This window comes from Agelaius phoeniceus, chromosome Z (assembly GCF_051311805.1).
Source record: "Agelaius phoeniceus isolate bAgePho1 chromosome Z, bAgePho1.hap1, whole genome shotgun sequence".
Taxonomy (NCBI): domain Eukaryota; kingdom Metazoa; phylum Chordata; class Aves; order Passeriformes; family Icteridae; genus Agelaius; species Agelaius phoeniceus.
The window spans coordinates 87673006-87694106 of NC_135303.1; the positions used below are offsets into that span (position 1 = coordinate 87673006).

The following is a 21101-nucleotide window of genomic DNA, read 5'->3' on the forward strand; positions in this document are numbered from 1 at the left end:
CAAGGAGCCTTTCTTGTACCAGTAATGTGGTGGAACAGACCTGGTTAATATGTACAGAGGAGAAGAAAAACACCCGTGATGGTGTTTAATAGCTCAGCCTACCTCTGTGCTGGCCTGAGAGTCTCCATGTGGTGCCTGGATCTAGAGGTCTGGCATTATGCATAATATTCCCAGATAACATTTGTGTGCCTCTACTGCCCATTTGAGACTTTGGAATTGTGTAGGCAGGAAGCTACATGTTTTAAAATGTATATCAACGAAAGCACAGGCCACAAGGGTGGTAAATCCAAGCCTAGAATTCAGATAGGAAGGGAAACATCACCTTAGCAAAGAGCTGAGCTCTTGCTGCAAGCAAGTGTACAGCATTTTAGCACGGCACATTACCTAGATTTAGGTGGCAGCTTGTCACTGTGGGACCTTGTTCTGCCTCTCTGTTGTGACTAATGAGCCTGTGTAGCCAAGTGGGCTCCTTGCACGGCTACCAGAGAGGAAAGAGAAAGGTGATCTTAGAGTTTTTATGGAGTTTAATAAAGCCCTCGAGCACACAGCCTCTCTCCTTCCTCCTGTTGCTGTTCCAGATTCCATTTTGCGTTATAAAGCAGAGAAAAGGACAGCAAAGAGAGGAAAAGTTATTATTTTTTTCTGGGTTGCACATGTGGAATAATGGTGAAAATTGGACAGGTTGGCCCAGAGGTGAGCAAGCATGGAAACCTCATGGCCTTGGCAGAGGCAGGGAGCTCCATGGGTGAGGTCTGGTCTTGGTATGCACAACCTAAAGAAGTTGCTTGAAGGACCAGCTTCCCCCTGCATGACTACAGATCTGATGTCTCCCCTGAAGAAGTAGAAAGGAAGGGTTTCAAACCAAAGCTGGTCTCTAGGAATGCATGTACTTGGCCCAGGGATCATCTTTTAGTTGGGGGTAAGACTTTGAGACTCTGATTAGAACAACAAGTAGAAAACATCCTTTTTACTGAGGGAGATGCTCAGTTCAGATGGGTTTTTTGTAGTATTGTAGAAATTTGCTGCCAAACCCTTTTTTTTTTCTTTCTGCCTCTATAAAAAATGACTCTGAATGCAATAAGAACAAGGTGTTCTAATTAAATAGATTTGTTTACATCTTGTAGCATGAAAACCTAATTCAGTCTGATATACTGTAGGTTCTTGCACTATCTCTCTCCCACTTCATGTAAAATTACCCTTTTTAAGTAGTATTTTATTTAAGAATATTTAAAAAGTGGACTTGATTAAACAAAAACTGATTTAAGTTCCAAAGTGTTTATTTCTAAAACAAAGATTTCACATCAGAGTGCCAGAAGATGGGAGGGGAAGAGCAGAACCTGTGCTGTATCTCACAGTATTTCCTCCCTGTTTTTATTATATTGCAAAGGTCCCTACCTTTTCTGGTCATGAGAACTCATAGCCTGTGGCTAGAACACATTTTTATTAAGTGAAGGTTAAAGTCAGGGCCCAAACAGATCCACTGTAATATGATTACAAACATAATATCCTGACCCAGACCTATGCCACAGTATCAGCTCCAGAACAGGAGCAAAGGCAAAAGCTTCCTGACTGTAACTGCATGTTCTGCACCCAGGCAGAGCTGGATCACCCTTAAAGGTGCCACCACATGAATTATGTGGAAGATAAAAGACTGCAGTTAACAAAGGGTCCAGCTGCAAAACAAGAACAAATCTCAGCAACTCACAGGACAGGCCTGCCCATCAAGTAATTTTTGTAGGTTTATACAGTAAGGCTGGATGAAACTGTTGCAGGGAAGAGTAATATCCCAATTAATTTTATTTCTCAGGTGATCAAAATGAGATAAGCAGGAAACTTTACTGCTACTTAGACAAAATTCACATTGGGGATGGGGAGGTGAGAGGAGAACAGCCCAAACATCCAATGCACCCTTGAACCAGAAAGGCAGCAATGTCTGCATGCAGTACCCATCAAACCACAGTTCTATGTTTCCATCCATGTGGGCTGAAAGTGCTGAAGTAATGGCCTGCTTGAGAAACAGGACAAGTGCCAGACTGTCCAGTATTCTTTGAGATAGAAAAACAAGAATGGGACCATTTCCTGAGACCACCAAGCACCATAGCAGCAAGATAAGGAGACTCAGAACCCTGAATAAGTAATTGCTGCACTATCCTTTCATTCCTGGTACTGAATATGACCCCTGTAGGCAGCTGTGCTCATGCTGAAACAGAGCTTGGGAACTCGTGGCTGAGGGAGGCTTGGTCAGCTCTTGGCCACAGGAAGAGGAGTGTGTAACCCCAGCTGACAAATGTGCAGTTCTTAAGACATTAAAGCCACTTTTAATATAATAATTTAATTTACGTGCATCAAAGGAAAACAAAAGTTTGAAACATCTCTCTTTTTTGTTAAATCTTTTTGCTTAAATGAAACAAAATTGTGCTAACTTGCAAAGCTCTTTTTTTGAGGGGTAAGCAAATTGCTTTTGCAAGTTCTCACTCTGCTCCAGCTCTCTGGCAGCCAGAGTTGCAGGAGATGTGGGGATGCTAAGTGACTTGGGCTTGTGCCTCTCTGGCAGCTGGAGCTGGGCAGGAGCTGGGTGCTCAGCCCCTGGCCCCCTGCCTGCTGCAAGGCACCTGCTTTCACCAATTGCCTGTCTGTGCACAGAAAGCCAAAGTGACAAAAACCTTCCAGGGTGGAGGATAAAGGGAACAGCCAGGCAAAATCACAACCATCTCTCCAAAAGCAAGAGAGAATTTTAAGACAGCAAAGAAAAGCCTCAACATTTTCACTGATTTGAAATTTTCCACAGGAGCATCATTTGATTGGAGAGGGAATGTTCTACCGGGAAATTATTCCAGTGGGCAAGGGAATGTGAATTATGCAAAATTCTCCCAGGCTGCTGATGGTCTCACTGAAATGTGCCTGCCACCTTTCAGGAAAATGATCAGTACTTTCTAAGAGACACTTTGCACCTTCTGAGGGTTTTGCCTTAAATTTGGTGTAACATGGAGATAAGGCACACAGAGGGTAAGAGCTTGAGGGAAGAGTAATTTTCACCTTTCTGGTGCTTACAGCAAGATAAAAAACTTTCCTCCATGCTTTTGAATTAATTCCTCAAAAGTTCCAATGCCTGCACACCCATTTGTTTCCTCATTGTTTTTATTAAACAAGAAAGGCGAGCTTTATTACTGCGCAAATGAAAGCATCACCAGAAGATAGATACTTCCCAGATTCTTATTAATCTCTAAGACTTATGAGGCTGCCTAAGTTCCACAGAAATTAACATACTCTACAGATTTCTTCCAGCAAGTCACTGAGTCCTTGCTACCCTGTATGAGGAGTGAAGGGAAGCCAAAAAAGAAAAACCAAAGGAGAATAAATCTGTATTATTAGGAGGTTGTTCCAAGTCAAAATGTGCATGTGCATGCATGTCTTTGTCTACAGATGTAGGGCAAGGCTCTGTGCTATGGAACATCATCTCCAGCACCATTATAGTAATTTACCATAGGCTGTGGCTGCACAGACTGAACTGTGTGCCACAAAGTAGAGGTCATAATCATAATTAAAGTCCAATTGGATTTGCAATTCAAAATAATTTAAGACTAATCTCCAAAACTGCGACTGTGCAAATTAATATGGTAGGGCATTGAATTTATTCTTTTTCCCCAGTTTCCTCTGTAAGATTACCTGTGCCTAACTGCAGGCACACTTAATGCCTGTGTGGTAGCAACATTTAATATCCTTAGCAGAGACCAAGGTCCCATAGCAGTATCTATTATACACAAGACAGACCCAACTCTGAACATAACAGTCAAGGAAGAACACAGAGGAATAGCAGATAGGTGAAATGACTTAACTGTCCAGGTCAGTGCCTGAACATGCAATTGAAAACCCAAACCAGGACATTCTGTGTCTAATGTATCAAAAAACAGAGTGAGAGGTAAAGAGAGAGAAGTACAAAGAGTCCAGAAAGCCCTGTTCTAGGCCAGGAATAACACATATGAAAAATTAGGGCAGAAGGAACTTACAGCACTGCAATGTTCTTTGTATGTTTTGCTCTTTTGTAGAGACAAATTGCATATTTTGTAATTTTTGGTTTCTTGTGGTGCAGGGATCCATTCAGCAGTGTAAGGATGTGCAGTTCTGGGGAGATTTTTTCAGCTTTTTTTTTTTTCTATGTGCAGTCTTTTTTTTTTTTTTTTTCTTTTCTTTTTTAAGTTCTTGCCATGTAAGTGGCTACAACAAGTACAAGAAGCTTTCCTGAGAGGAGACTGAAGTGTGTGCTCCTCTTGGTGTTCACATGACTTGTGCTGCCCAGTTACCAGGTTCTCTTTGGCACTTCAATTCCCATAAGAAGGAAAACAAGTCAATACTGGTCAGCCAGTGAGGGCAAAACAGAGAATGGGTGTGCTGGTTTTGTCTGGTGTAAGGAGAATTTTATTCACAGTAGGGCTATGCTTTGTATTTGTGCTGAACACAGGGCTGACAGCACAGAGATGTTTTTGTTATTGCTGAGCAGGGCTTGCACAGAGACAAGGCCTTTTCTGCTTTTTGCCCTGCCAGGCTGGGGAGGGATGAGAGTGCTTGGGAGGCTGGGAGGAGACACAGCCAGGACAGGTGACCCCAAGTGACCAAAGGGATGTTCCAGACCATGTGACATCGTGCTCCGTGTGTAAATTGGGGGAAGAAGGAGGAAGAGAGGGGATAATTTGGAGTTTGTCTTCCCAAGCCACTATGTGAACCCTGTTCACCTGGAGATGGCTGAATTCCTGCCTGACCACGGGTAGCAGTGAATTATTTCTTGGTTGCTTTGCTTGTGTGCATGGCTTTTTGCTTTCCCTATTAAACTGTCTTTATTTCAGCCCCTGAATCCTCCAGCTTTTACTCTTCCAGTCCTTTCCTCAGTCCTGCTGGTGTGGGTGTGAGTGAGTGGCTGTGTGGGGCTTGGTGATCACAGCTGATGCACACAAAGCTCAGCTGCCCTCTGCTTGCCCTGGGATGTAGACAGTTGCAAAGATGAGCTGAACTACAATCAGCTAAACCTACATTTTCAGAGCTAAACTGATCTCTTCCAGTTGATAATCTTAATCCTTGGTAGCTAATTTAAACTTCTTCCCAAAGAAACAAGGCACAATTTTTTGGTTGTATACTGCTTTGTGTGTTGCTTTGGGGGTTGTTTTTTTGGTGGGGGGAAATTGGTTTGGTGTTGTTTTTGTTTTTTTGTTTTTTTTTTTCTTTCCTCCCCTTCCTCTCTGCTCTCTTTGATTTCACTCTGCTGAGGTTAGCATTTGCAGTGTTCCTTCTTTAACAAAAAATTCCAATGTATACGCATTGTGTTCCTCATTTATGCTTCCCCACTACCCAATTAATGTCACACTAAATTATATACCTGCAACAGATTTAATTCCAGACCACTGAGCTGTCGCTTTTTAACCCTCTGCATGTATCTCTTACAATATTTATGAGAAAGCTGTAGTTACTTTAACAAGTAATGAGAGATTTCAATACGTATTTAGCAATTCAATTTGTTATAAGAAAGAATATATTCCTCCATTGAAAACGGTGGGATGATTCCAAATACATGCAGAAGGATTTTGATATCTATTCTGTTCTCAAGGTTTTAGAGTAGTTTTCCAAATCCCTATTATGCTGCTATGGAATGAAAATGGATGGATCTATGGCTGGAGTTAAGCAGAGATCTGGGCTCATTTCCAAGATCCATTGAACTCCTCTCAGATGACCTTGAACAAAGCACTTGAGATGTGGTCCAGAGTGTTTATTTCAGTGTCCAAATGGGGCTTTGAATGAACTTAAAACCTTAAATTCCAGGAAGCTGTTTTCAAGGGATTGTCTAACCTTGGAGCCTCACAAATCTCACTGCAGATTTCCATGACGCCTGACCTCAGAAAGAACAGGACAATCATGAGTTGCCTGGCCTGAGGCATTAGAGTGCAGTTAGGCCCATCACATACATGGACTGCCTTGAAAAATTTCTAAACATGAAATGCCTCCCACCACTCTGTTATTCAAGGCAAAACTTGAAAAGAATTTATTAGCCCATAACAAGGAAAAACAAAAACAACCCCCAAAAAGTCCAGCAATATCAGGCCCTCAGCTGATTGCTGCAGACTGATTTGTGCCTGTATTTTCTGTAGAGATATAGCAGTGGCCATTAAGTGAACAACTGGAATGAAATCCAGAGTGTTCATCATCATTCTGCTTTTAGGAACTGGAATGTCTCCTCCTCTCAGTAACATTTTTTGGTGTATAGGAAAGGGAACTTTCATCTCTTTCCATGTAGTACCAAACTATTGTATCGGCAGTGTGATAAAGGCAGGCTTAGTTTAGATATTAACAAGAAATTCTTTACTCTGAGGGTGGTGAGGCCCTGGCACTGCTTGTCCAGAGAAGCTGTGGAAGACCCTGGGAGTGCTCAAGGCCAGGTTGGATGGGGTCTTGAGTAACCTGGTCTAGTGGAAGGTGTCCCTGCCCTTGGCAGGAGGTGGAACAAGGTGGTCTTTCCAACCCTAATAATTCAATGAATGAGGAGCTCAGCCCCAATGCAAGGAGAGAGCCATTTTTACACTGAAGGTGAATCCTTAAAAACATCTACAGGTTGTACGTGACTCTTGAACAGCTCCCACAGAACTTCTGACTTGAGAACTGGGAGCTCTCCCTGCTCAACAGCCAGCATAGAATCAATGAAATTGATTTTTGGCCATTATGATGTGAAAGTGAGTACTCTGAATATTGCTTTTAAAGTTTATAGCTACATCTCCAAAGATATTGCTATATGATGATTTCAAAAGGAAGTAGGAGGTTAAATACCTTTCTGGTTGGGCCTTCTTTGTCTCACTTTCTTTCACGTAAAATTGAAACAAATGTACTCACTACCTTCCATAGCTGTTGAAATGGAAAATATATGCCTCTTTAAAGAAATGAGATCACATGAATGTATGAATGTTATGATGCCATTTCTGAGGAAAAAAACCAAAACAACAACTTACATAAATAAACACTGTTTGGTCTTGACACAACCAGTTTTCAGAGGACATTTTCTGTAGGGAGGCACAAACAACCTCTAATTAGGTAAGAATGAGCACTTTCAATTCTTGTACAAATTTTGAATATTTTTTGACACTTCTGTCCTATCCTGTCCCTGTCAATGTTCTACTTTTGGAAAATTTTTAGCATTGTTGTTGTGGATACAGTGTTTTAACTTCACCAGACTTATCTGAAACTTGTAGTCAAAATTTTGTATCTCTTTTATTTAACAAGAAAAAAAAATAGTCTCCTGATATTTCATAAAAACAAAGGCAAATAAAACCACACAACTACTTACAAAACCAAATCCCTCAACAACAACAACTACAAAAATTAAGCTCAAAACCAAAACTGGCCCAAAATGCTCGATTAAACATTTTCAACAAGGTAAAACCTGCACATGCAGCTGTATAGAGCTGAAGGTTACCATACTCATCCCTCATGCCAGAGCAGCCAGAGCAAATCTGATTCAGATCTTAGTGCTCAAGCTTAACAAGGCTTTTAAGTGTTGACATGAAGCTCTGGTAGTAAAGTTACCCAAAACCTCAGTCAGGTCTGGCCAGGGGGAGAAAATAAGCCACTTCTGCAGCTATTTCTTGATAGAATCACAGAATCAGGGAATACTCAGTTTGAAGGGACCCACAAGGATCATGGAATCTGACTCCTGGTCCTGCACAGGACAGACCAAAGAATCCCAGCCTGTGCCTGAGAGCATTGTCCAAAGGCTTCTTGAACTCTGCCAGGCTTGGTGCTGTGACCACTGCCCTGGGGAGCTGTTCCAGGGCACAACCACCCTCTGTGAGAAGAACCTTCTCCTGATATCCAGCTAAAACCTTCCCTGACACACTTAGCTTGATGACAGAGCAATCCATCTTTTGAAGTTTCGATTGGTATTTAATGGCTATTCAGAATGAAGAAGCAAATCTCTGTGTACATGAAACTGGGTTCTTTCCAGAAGCCCAGTTTCTGGTTTTCTTAATTTTTTTTTTCCCCAATTCCTGCAATTTATCGAAGGAGAAGGCAGTGTGGTCATTTACTCTTTCCCACTAAGGGCAGATGAAAGCTCAAAGAAAGCTTGAAAATGGTGCAAAGGTCTTGCAGTTTTCAATTAATTTATCTTAATTAGGAATCTAAAAGTTAGTGGTGTGATTAGGCTCATGGATTAAGACATCTAATTTTAGATGTCCACATGCAAGATAAATGGCCAGGTACCCATTAAAGAGAGTAGAGGTCTAGTCAATACAATTAGTGGTTTAGAAAGAGATGAAGCAAATGTCTATATCTGGTCAACCAATAGCTCTCCAAGCTTAGACACCTAGCTCATATGCAAACACCTAAATTTAGATATATAGTGGCTTGAGTCAGTTTCCTGAAAATAGAAGTCTGACAGCATTTTAAGTGTCCTTGCATTTTGGAGACACCAGCACAGAGCTGGCCTACCTGGAGCAGGACTTTAGGGAGCCAGATATGGTGCCCTACCAGCTGCTTGTGGCCTGCTGGGAAGGTCCCCCAGTACTGAGCTTAACCTGGGACTTTCAGCAGCTCATGCAAAAAGTGGTAACACTCAAAGTGCTCCAGTCAGACACAGCTAAAAGGGGTGGCAGGTACCACATATTATCTAAAGGATGCTGCTCCCAGAAAATAGAGGTTGATCAGAGTAGGCAGGGCCTAAATTTTAAGAAATTGCATAGAGCTCCAGTATCATGTGGGTCTTGTTTTCATAGTCAGTGGAAAGGAATATAGAAAGAAGCTCATCGCATTCTATGATAAAGGTCAAAGGCAGGTCAGATCAATTGCCCTCCAGATTTTACTCCACTGACACTAAAGAGAAACCAGCATGGCTTGTCTTTATTTCCAGTTTGGGAGGTAGAGCTGGTAAAAATGCAGGTTGCACAGGAGTCCATGTAGCATCCTAAGCAGCCAGGACCCATCATCCTTCTAACAAAATATTCAGATATACCATATGCATTTATACTGTCACTATATGCCTTTCAAACTCTATTACCAACAACTGACTGAAGAGACTGACACACGATGTGTATTACAAACATCTATATTGGGATGGAATCCCTGGCAACAGTGCCCATCAGTATAAAACAAACCACCACATCTTGCAGTCCTGAATAAGATCCAGTGCAGAGATAGCATATGACAAATTTGCAGACAGCTTGTTTATGACCAACAGGCCATTTTTTTCTGTTTGCTTTACAAGCTAATGTGGTTATACTGCATGGAGCTTTTCTCCCAGAATGATACCAAAGCATTTCAGAAATTGAAAAGATGCAAAGGAGCTGGGGGAAGAAGGAGGAGGAGGAGGAAGAAGGAAAAAAAAAAAAGTTTCACTTCTGCTGGGAAAATGAAGCAGTTTTTTCCAGGTGAGGAGTCTGGGAGTTAAAATTGGTTAAAGGACGTTGGCAACAGATATCATCTCTGAGCAGCTTCAAAAGGTTAGTTCTTCTGAGATGTAAGGCTGGATCTTTTAGTTATGTGATGTGGCACAGACTGGAGGGGTAGGGCCAGAGGCATTTGCTGGGTTTGATTTCCACTTTGATTTCCCCGTAAGCAAAGGGTCTGATTCTCATTGCACCTTAAAACAAGTTCAGCTAGTGAAGGGAAAGAAAGTCCCAGCAAACCTTTCATGCTTACTGCTAAAGCCATATGCAGAGGAAATCTTATGCCTTGTACTATTGACCAGAGGTTATTTCTCATTTTTATCTAGTGTACAATGCATTACAGTTTATGTTTCACTATGCAAACTCCCATCTTCAGGCTAAAAATCTCTGTGTAAGTCCTACTTCTTTATACTAGCTAAACTGTCTTTCCAAGGGTTGTGTCTGAGAATGTTTCAGTACATGTTATAGTTGGTTAACTAAATTTCACCTTCCTTTTTACTGCTTTTTACAAATACTAAGCTTAATGATTGCTCGGAATTGGCAGATTCCCTTTTTCCTTTTGGTCTGAGTGTTTTGTTCTCTGGCATAACTGCACCAAGGGCTCTTACATCTGCTCTCAGAACAGAGATAATCACCGAGTTCATTAAAGCCAGATACTGCGTTAGGCATGGTCTTTGAGATTCAGCAAATGAAGCAAGAAGACCTCTTCCTGCAACAAAAACAACAAGGGATTAGCAATCTAGCATCCCAAGAGCTGGATGCATGACAGGCAAAAGGGGTTAGCTGTCTGGCCCAGAGTGTGGTTCTTCAAACCCAGGACTAAAGGGCTGTGTGTGCAGCCCATGTGGTGGGAGGCTGGGCAAAACCAAACTGGATCCAGAGCAAAATCAAAACCCCAGTTTAAAGTTTACTGGAGATGGAAGCAGGGATTTAGAAAGAAAGTAAGTGCTGCAGATAGACTTGCTGCCTGTAGGAAAATGAGGTAACTTCCTCCATGTATTGTGTACAGGGCTTCTTGTAGGACAGCTGAATTCTGCACCAGTGTTCTCATCCTATCATATGTGAACACCTCACCCAGAAGACAAAGGCTGGTGAACTTCTGGCTGCGTCCACTCTCTTTTGATTGACACTTCCCTGTCAGCTGTTGCAGAAAGAGGAACAGATCTAATGGAAGGAAAGTTCTTCTGCTTCCAGGGAAGACTGTGTAGTGTCTGAATTAAAATAAATCTTACTCAAACGGGGCATTGATACCAAACTGATGCCACATTCCAGGGCTCCAGCCCAGAGCCTGACAGTCCCTCCCTCCATGGGCAGCTCTGGTCACCCACCTGGCAGCTGCCCCTGCTTTGTCCTGGGTGTCCCCAGCCTCGCACCACTCACAGCCTCCAGAAAGCACCCGCTCCTCTCCCTGCTCTGCTCCCACCGCTGCTGCAGTGGGAAATGTTATTGCTCTGGTGACATTTCCTTGTGCAGCCTGACATTTCCCTTTGGAAGAAGCTACTCACTTTGCAGTCCCTTTTATTTATTGTTGCTTTGGCTCGTGGGCCACTATAGAGGTTATTTTAACATAGCTGTAATTAAGGATCTATGATGATAAAGTCCTTTAAGTAGGGGTCTGCTATTTTTATTCTACTGTAAAAATTACATACAACCAAAGGGATTGTGAAAACCATAAATACTGACATGGTTGTGATTCAGAACTCAGCAACAGTGGTGTAAATCACAATAAAAAGCACTGTATTTAGGAGACTCATACTGCTGTAAATTAGGAATAACTCTATATAGTATTAAGCATTCTAAATGTATGAATTTTGAAATACTGTGGTAGAAAAGTACCATCTTTATTTTTTTTTTAAGGTGGATACAGAAGCTCTAGGGTTGCATTCCAAACCAAAGTGGTAAATAAATTTTTAAAAAAATATTTAGGGTAATAATTTTTGGTTTTGATTAATGCAGTAAGATTGGTTAAAGTGTTAGAGTACAGATTATTTTTTGGTTTTGCACTTTAATGTCGAAATAGAAAACTGCAGAGTTGGAAAGAAGGAAAATGCATCAATATGAAACTGTTTTCATTATTTTAATTTTTTTCTCTGAAATATGAATACACAAAATGAAAAGTACCACAAATGGATCACTGAAGAAAACATTCAAATAAAAAAGTTGAACTTCTTCTTTTATTTGAAGATGCAGCAGGAAGGAGAAGATTAATCTTTCAAGGGAATAACAGAAATGATATTTTGGAAATTGAAAGCTATAATGTTTCATTTTAAAATATGCCAAAGTGTGGTATCATAACAAAATCGAAAATTGACACTAAAACTTTATTTTCATTCAAATGACTTTTTTTTTTCATAAAGACAGAATAAAATAAAACAAACACCTTTGAAAGTAACAAGTAATAGGACAAGAGGAAATATCCACAAGTTGCATCAGGGGGGGTTTAGATTGGATGTTAGGGAAATAATTTTTCATCAAAAGGGTTGACAAAAGGGAACAGTGTGTCCAGGGTTGAATCACCATCCAGCTGTGGGGCTTAGGAACATGTGAGTTTGGCAGTGCTGGGTCTGCTATTGGATTTGATGATCTTAAAAGTTGTTTCCAACTTAAATGATTCTAGGATCCTGTAAAAGATTTTTTTATGTGTCTTAGAAATTCCTTCTAAATCCAGATTATTGAGTAACTGTTCACAGAAATACTTTTTGCTTTCTAGAGGGCAACATAAGATATGAAATACTGAATTAAGAGGTCTTAGAATATTTAGTACACAAATTATAGTGTCCTTATGACTTATTTTGTACCACTTATGCGGCCTTGATTAACAAATTTAGCTTAAAAGAAGAAGTGATTCAATGCATGTTGCAATTATTTAGCTACTTATAGACTATATGTGTTGGGAGACATCTTTTGAAGCCTCTAGTCCAGCTGCCTATATCAAGCAAGAAAGCATTGTGTTAGGCCAGGCACGTTTTTACCTGCCTGGTCTTGAAAGCATCCAGGGATAGAATCTCCTTCAATTTCCTGTGTGATTATCTCCAGGGCTGCACAGATAGCAGATATTTTCCCACTGTCCAGTCTGGACTGATCAAGTTGCACTTCCAGGGGATCTGTTATTTATAATTTCTTTAATACTTTCTAATATTTTCAAAATAAAATTTAAGGTTAATGGACGAAATTCCACATTCTCCTGTATAGGCTGTTCTTTGATGCTTTTGTGCTCTATACAGTGAATTATGTGTCAAAATGAAATAAAATAAAATTTAAACATTATATACCACTATTAAAAGTTTCTCTTATTTGATTGGAAAACACGTAAAATAGAGAATTCTTGACAATTTTTTTATTGAACTTTGTAAGGTTTCATCAGTTTCTCTTTGGGTCATTTCACAGGGTTTTACATCAGGTTAGTTCAGGACTTGCAATCTCAGGCAGAAGTTCTCAGGCTTAAGCCAGTTAATTTTTTAGGAATATATGGAATTTTCCTAAATCCTTGGAAAGTTGACTCCTTGATTACATATAAAGTGAAACAGGCTAGAAAAGGAGAACTGATGCAAGTGTTTTCTAGTGTTACTGAAAACCAGGAAACATTTGCACAAAACTAAATACAAAAAATGTTGGTAACCTCTACCAGCTTTTACATGTTTTTCATCTCAGTCTAAGCTTCATTCTTTTGAAAAGATATTCTCCACGTGCCTCAAAGGCTTTTCACAAAAGCAAAGCTGGTAATTGTAAATTCTCATTGAAATCTTGATCCATACCCTCTTAAATCAACGATTTGCTCCTGTAGAAGTTGCTGGCCAATTCTTCCTCAGCTGTAAAGTCTTTGGTGTCACCATTGCATTGTGTACTTGGTCTGGGTATAACTCAGAGGAGACTGAGGCCTAAGAGGGGTCTCTAGCCATAACCATATTCCTGTCAGGATCTGGTGTTCACTGTTTCTTTATAACCTGGACATCAATTGTTTCAAATTACTTACCATGAATTCTGGAAAAAAAAAAGGGAAATGCATTATTTATCTTAATTTATCTTAAAGGCCATTCTGAAATCAGAATCCTGTCTAATGTAGTGAGGAGGCAAAGGAGAGGCTGTACTTAATAACACTTGTCTTGTCTTCAAAATAAAAATTTGAAATGTAATAAATATTAGCTTTCATTGAAATGGCAACCCTTAATAGTGAACACTTATAAAAAATTAATTAAACAGCTAGACTAAATCTCATAGATGCTGAATGAATTTTAAAGCAAATTTTTGAACAGGAATATAGTTCTTTAAATGTGCACAAAGAAATGAATGCAAGTTGATATACATTTTTTTTTATTTCTACTCTTTATTTTGTGCTTTGGAAAAAAAAAATCAGATCTGCTGGAAGACTCAGTATAGTAATCACTCTGAAAATATCAAATCCAGATACTAAGAAGGGGCTTGTGCTTAATCACAGGATCACAGAGTGGGTTTGGTTGGATGGGCCACAGTGGGTGATCCCAGAGCACATGGCATCCAGAATGGGATATCTCCAGTGAGGGGGACTCCTCACCCTCTCTGAGCAGTCTGTCCCAGTGCTCAGTCTCTGCACAGTGAAGAAGTTCATCCTCATGTTAGGGTGGAACTTCGTGGACATCTGTTCCTGCCTCTTGTCCCATTGCTGGGCCCCACTGATCAGACCCTGCTCCATCCTTGGTCCTTTCCCTGCAGGCCCTGACAGACATGGATGAGGATCCCTCTCAGTCATCTCTGTTCAGCCCCAACTCCCTCAGCCTTTCCTTGTAGCAGAGATGCTCCAGTCCCTAATCATCCTTGTAAGGTCTCCACTGCAATTGCTCTCCCCTGAGAGCCCCACATCTCCCCTGTCCTGAGGAGCCAAGAGCTGGACACAGAGCTCCACGTGATGGGAGGGTCAGGATCACCTCCCTGACCTGCTGGCAATGCTCTTCCTGAGGCACCCCAGAGAACCCTTGTCCCTCCAGCAGGGAACACTGCTGCCTCAGGAGCAGGGGGACACATTCTTGTCCACCAGGACCCCCATTTCCTTCTACACAGAGCTGCTTCCCCAGAGTGGACTGGGGCATGGAGTCCATGGCATTATTCTTCTCCAGCACTGCACAGCGCTCTGTGGTTATCAGCAAACAAAACAAGGAAAAGAAAACAAAAAGAGAAAGGAAAAAAAAAAGATGAAGAAAGAGCACATATTCTTAATAAATACATTTTGCAATGGCATTAAAATCACAACAAAGCAGAGCCATCTGGAAATAATAGAAGGATATATAGTCTGTATAATCATCATCCCTGGTATCTGTTTGTCTGCTTGTAATGAGAAAAGTAGCAAGTGTCTAGCAGCATATTAAAACTCATGCCACACTTGTGCATGGTACATAGGTTTCCTGGAATAACCGGTTGAGAAAATGGCAGCAGTCCTTTTATTTGAGACATTGTGGCTAACAACTTCAAAACTCTAGCAGCACAGCTCACATTTTATTAATCTATTTGAGTTTAATTTTCTAGTTCCTTTGTGTATTGTTTCCCATTTTTTCTCTGCATTTCACTAAGAACCAAAGAAACAAAAAAAACCCCACAAAGTAACCAAAGCAGACAAAAAGACTCAGAAAGGAGATCTGAAGCTCAATTACTTAAGGTTATTCACATATTGACATATTTATATTTAATTAATGTTATTCACACACACACACACACATATACATATACATATATATATATATATATATATATATATTTAAAGTAGAATATTGATCCTTAAAATTGGAAGACAGCTTTGTGAAGTATAAACCCTGAAACTAAAGTTCTGATGCTGTACCTGGACAAAGTTATGTTACTGTTGCATCTCTTTAGGGATATAAAACATATCCTTATTTACAAGAAAGGATATTTCTATAGGGTGCTTCTCATAAAAGAAGACAAGCTGCATTTCTTTGTTCCAACTGGAAAGCATGAAAGACTCTTGAGACTGGAGCTTTAATATATGGGCCAGATTAGTTAGCTCAGCCTCATCCCTGTGCTAACCACATTCACTTAGCTTTTTGTCATCCCAGTGCACATCAAGGGACCTCTCCCACCAACCTATATCATGTCAAGCTGCACAAACCTGGGCTGAGCTGTCTTTTTAGTAAGACATAAAGCTTCAGCCAAAACAGATCTGGAATAAAAAAACCAAACAAAACTGTCTTTTCTGATTTTGAAGATATCAAGCAATGGAGAAAACACTGTTTCCCTCAGTAGTTTGTGATTCTGGCTAATCATCTCCTCCGTTGTGCCTAATTTCTAATTTGAATTTGTCTGGCTTCAGCTCTCAGCCATTAGTTCTTGATGTGCCTTTCCCCACTAGATTAAAGAGCCCATTAATACCCAGCGTTCTTCCCCTGTGAAGGTACTGATACGCTGTACTGCAGTCACCTCTCAGTCTTCATTTTAATAGGCTGAACAGATTGAGCTCTTTAAGTCTCTCTCTGTGAAGCAGTTTCTCTGGACCTGAAATCACTTCCATGGCTCTTTTCTGCACCCAGCTCATTTTTTTTAATAAACTCTTTATTTTTATTCATGCAGATGCCACAATTGTATTCTAGTCCCAGTCCTATGAATGCTGAAGGCTGAAATGGAATATTTTCTCCACTCTTTCGTACTTCTTCCCTTTTTATGCAGCCTGGCATCACACAAGCTTCTCTTCCATCAGTGCCTCACTTAAAGTCATTGTTTACACTTAACCTTTTCAAAGTCTTCAGTTTCCAGTGTCCTGTGTCTGGATACGATTGTATTTAAAGAACCAAATACAGCAAAACAAAAAGAAAAAATGGAAAAAAAAACAACTAAAAATCATGGATGACAGACACCAGCTTACCAAGCAACCCACGTGCCTTTGTATGTCTGCTTGGATATTGGTAATATTTATCCTTCAATCAGCTAAAGGAAGGATGAATATTGTGTCATCTGCACATTTCACCAGTAATGACTTTATATCTCCTTCCAGTTCCCTTTTTAAAATGTTGATGAGCACAAAAATATTTTCTAACCTTTTCATATTCACTGATAATTCTTTATTGATAAATTTTCTTTTTCACAGCTGTCAGTTAATCATCTGGCAGTAAAGCACAGAGAAGTGTGTGTGTGTTGATGGTACTCTGAAGTACATATTTTTAATCAAAATGATGTGCTGAAACAAAGAATACTTTAATGTATAACATAGTAGCAGAATTATTCTTATCAAGCCACCTGTAAGCACCTCCAAACATTAAACCAGGTTTGCTTTATGGAACCTATTTTCGATAAAGCAGTATTATTGTTGTTGTTGCTGTTGTTAATTATTGATCATAATCTACCAATTTTCAACCAATTATGTACTATTCAATTTTCTATTTTCAGAGTGTCTGGTAAAGTTTTCCATTGTCTTACCCAGAATTGATATAGAATTATTTATATATATTATTATTTATATATATTATTTATATATAATTAATTCCAAATTCACATTAGCAGGAAGATGGACACTTAGGGCACATGCTCATATTCCTGACATGAGAATTTCAGTCCCATGATCTGTAAATGTCCATGTCTAGAAATAATATTTCTCTATCTTTATTGGTTGCTGCTGGACTGAAAAGTGCTTAATTACCTCATCTGCTACAAGTACTTCATATTGCCTGTTTCAAATATGAAAGCTAACTTCTAATATAAAATATATGTTTTTTTTCCATCCTTATTATCTTTTTTTTATTGCTGCTTAGTAATGGAAATATTCTACTCTTCAAATCTTTTTTCTCCTAGTATACTTGAGAAATGATTCTTTTGTTTGTTTTGTTTTTATTGTTCTGAGCCCTGCAAGAAACATAATTTTACTTGAGACCTTTATAAATTTTCTTTATATTTTAGTTTCTGTTCCAGACAAACCAGAGTACTCATGGACTTCAGTTTACTCCAAGCACTGGGGATATCTCCAGGATTGAGCCTGTCCAGATAATAATTTTTCAAGCTTTTCAATTGCCAATATTGTAACATGCACAAGAGTAGTAGTTATGACTGTGATGTTCATGTAGTGCAAAACACATTCTAAAATTTAAAAAGTAAGTGGATATCTATGGTGAACAACCCTTTATTTTTCTTTTTTTTTTTTAGTTTATATTTTTGACCAAAATTATGTATTTGACCTTTTATCTTATTTTTTTCCTATTTAGAATGACAAAGACAAAAGATTTAGGGAATTAACATCTACTCACGGGTGGCATGTACTTGGGTTATTGGACACATCCATTGATAAGGATATCTGGAAAACTAAAACTGACTCGCTCATGGCATTTTGCAGGAAGCAGTCTCAGTTTCTGTTCCAGAGAGGTGCCAAGTTACTTTGGCTGAGTAGGGGACACCTCCACATTGCAGGGAAGCTGTGGGTACCCCAACACTGGGAGTGTTCAAGCGCACGTTGGATGGAGCTCTGAGCAGCCTGGTTTGGTGGAAGGTGTCCCTGTCCATGGCTGGGGTTTGGAACTGGATGAACTCTAAGATCCCGTCCAACTTAATTCTATTATTCTGTGATCTCTTAATGATTCTTACTCATCACCGAGCAAAATGATTCCCATGAGGGTCATGTATAAATATTTTAAAAAGGATTTGCATTAGCTAGCAGGCAAACTCTGAACATCTCCTGAGACCTGTATTGATAAACAAGTTGAAGACACGGCCATTTTCACAAGAATTTGACCCTTATGGTTATCATCACAGTATTTATCCCTTAAATTGCAGTGTGAAATATCCTGTGAAACCAGTTCTTGGCATGGGTGCTCAAGAAGTTTAGGGTGGCTTTATTTTGCTGTGGTAACTGCTTATATTTTTTCCTCTGTCCCAACACAACTTTTGTTTTTTTGATAGATAGAGCAGATGGTGAAATATGCAAGTATTGGAAAACCCTACCCCTGATGCTCAAAAACACAGAAACCCACATAATAGCAGTCTGAACAGGCACTTATTATAACACTTTGAAATACCTGCCTGTCATATATTTTCTTTCCCTATGCATATACATATACATATCTACATGTATCTGCATGTATTTTTAGATATACATGCAAAAAAATATGTACATGCATATAAATAATTTCAGATCGAATATGCATCAGCCTGATATCTCTCTCCTTCTCTCAACTGTTCAGATAAGAGTAGAAACACATCAGTTTTCCTGAAGTTGTGCTTCTCAGATTGCTCAGGGAAGACTATAAAACCTGGGTTTCTTTCAAGCTGTCTGTGTGAAGGGCTGTCTGAGGGACTGCAAGAACACAGTCCACACTGACAAAGTAACAAGTGAAAGGGAATGAAATGAGTGGTGAGAGAACAGGTGCAGGAGGTATCTGTCATTTCACCTTACAGAGTCTCTCTTGATATTTCTGCTTTTTATATTCTCAGCCTTAACATGTCTTGAACTTTTGTGGAAAAACCTATGCAAAGTGGGATCTTGCAGCACACACGTGATAAATGGGATGCCTCTCAGGAACATAAATCTGTGCTGGTGCATCCTGATGCAGAATTGGTGTTGATGCTAACATGTCATTTTCCCAAATGCTTCAGAGTCCTTTGGGCCTGCCATGAAGGTAAGGATTTATCTTCTAATCTCAAAACCACTTTTCTCTGTCTGGATTAGCCATGAGCAGGAAAGTCATTAACATTTATGAACTGGGGATTAATAACACTCCAGAGCATATTATGTGGTCTGTTTATGCCCTGGCCAGCTCCTTAACCTATGTCAGAGATAGGTAGGGAAAAAATGGTAACACAAACCCCTACTCACCTGGAAATTTAACTTAATCACAAAATAGCTGAAGTTGACAGGGATCTCTAGAGATTGGCCTGGTCAACTTCCTGATCAAATCAGAGTCCAGATTAAGTCCAGAGGGATTTTGAGTATCTCCATGGATAGAGAATAGGCAACTTTAAAAAATTTATTGCAATATTTGATCACATTCACAGTTCAGAAGCTTTCTTTATGTTTAAATGGAATTTCCTGTATATCCTTTTGTGCCCATTGCTTGTCATGCAAACATGCCAAGGGTTCATTTTTCCATCATTCAGTTTATTAATACAGATTTTAAATAGTACTGGTCCTCATTAAAGACCCTTGAGATATACTACTAGTAAGAGGCCTCCATGGATTTTGCTGATCACCAACTCTTTCAGAACAGAAGTTAAGCTTATTTCTGACTACTTCACTATTTAACTGGCCCACATTTAGTCAGTTTGTTTGTGGAAGAGTTTTGTGATAAGCTTTCACATAATCAAGAAAAATGGAAGATTCACAGCTCTTCTCTTTTTCACCAAACTATTCCTTTGGTTGTGGTTATCAGGTTTGTCAGACATCATTTCCCCTTTTGTAGGTCTGTACTGACTACCCCAAATCACTTTGTCCCTTATGTGTTTGCTTCCCTGAGTATTTTCTCCATCATCTCCTCAAGGATCGACACAATATTGAGCATTCCACAGTTCCTCAAGTCCCCCTGGTTGCTTTTCTTGCCTGCAAGGGCAGTGTTTGCTTCCTCTGAACCTCCCCCAAATGCCATGACATTTCAAAAATTAGTTTAAAAGTGGCCTCACAATGTCATTGGCTAGGACCTCAACATTTATGAGTGCATTCCATCAGGTCCCAAGTTCTTGTGTATGTTCAGTCTATTAAAATGTACTTTAAGATGTTCCTCCTTCACCAAGAGTAAATCTTCATTCCTCAGACTTTGCCACCACTTCTGGGGTTGCCTCGAGACCCTTGGAATTCCTGATGTTAACTCTCACCACTAAAAACCAAACCAAAAAAAGTGTTAAGTACCCCAGCCTTCACCATATTGTAAATTCTCTACTCCATTCAGAAGCAAACTTAAACTTTTCTGTAAATTCTCATTTTTCTTTTTTTGTCCTTCATGTTTCTTGCCAGAGTCAGCTCCAATGAGTGGCCTTTCCTAGCATCATTCATATGAAATCAGTCTCTGTATTCCTCCCAGGTCACTAGATCATTCATCAACTTTTTCTACACTTTCATATCTTGAGTTTTGTCAGGTTAGTGTCCACCCATGCAGGCTTTTTGATGTCTTCTCTTGGTCTCCTGTTAGTTGAGATGAACTATTTTAGTGCTTGGCCTTTGGAAAATCAACCAGTGCTTGGCCTTTGGAAAATCATGCAGTACTGGATCTATTTTCGCTTCAGGTCTGTATTTCATGGGATTCCTTCAAGCAGATCCCCAAACAGATCAAATTTTGCTGCCTCGAAGTCCAGGCTTGTGATCCTGCTGTTAATTTTTCTGACTTTCTCTCACGGTCCCACACTCCATCATCTCATAGTCAGTCTCTGATTGAAGAGTCAGTCTTAGAAACAATGAATGAGAAGTATTGAGCTTTCTGTTGTATGCTAGTACTGGACCTCTTCTGAGATACTCTAGCAGAAATTATTATGAGCCCAATACAAAGGACACGGAGGTCAATAAGAAGATTTTCAGACTTTATGCTCTACAGATTACATTTGATGACCTTTTTTTCAACACAGAAAATAGAGGACATCAAATTCAATCATTAAAAAGCAAACACAAATCTAACAAATCAAGAGTGTTCTGATTGTAAAGACTAAAAGCCTGATGAGTTGTTGAACTCCCTGCTGCAGGAACATTTGAAGATTAAATATCTATATAGGTTCATAAAAAGCCCTTCATGAAAGAAA

The 21101-nt window shown here is 39.7% G+C and overlaps 1 long non-coding RNA gene across 1 annotated transcript in view; it reads left to right on the forward strand.

The window, feature by feature from the left end:
* Window positions 1-9174: 9174 nt before the first annotated feature.
* Window positions 9175-21101, forward strand: part of LOC143692191 (uncharacterized) — a 48399-nt gene continuing 36472 nt past the window's right edge. Inside the window, exons 1-2 of the long non-coding RNA XR_013180050.1 lie at window positions 9175-9398; window positions 18813-18997. This is a non-coding gene — a long non-coding RNA (uncharacterized LOC143692191). The remainder of the gene's footprint in view (window positions 9399-18812; window positions 18998-21101) is intronic.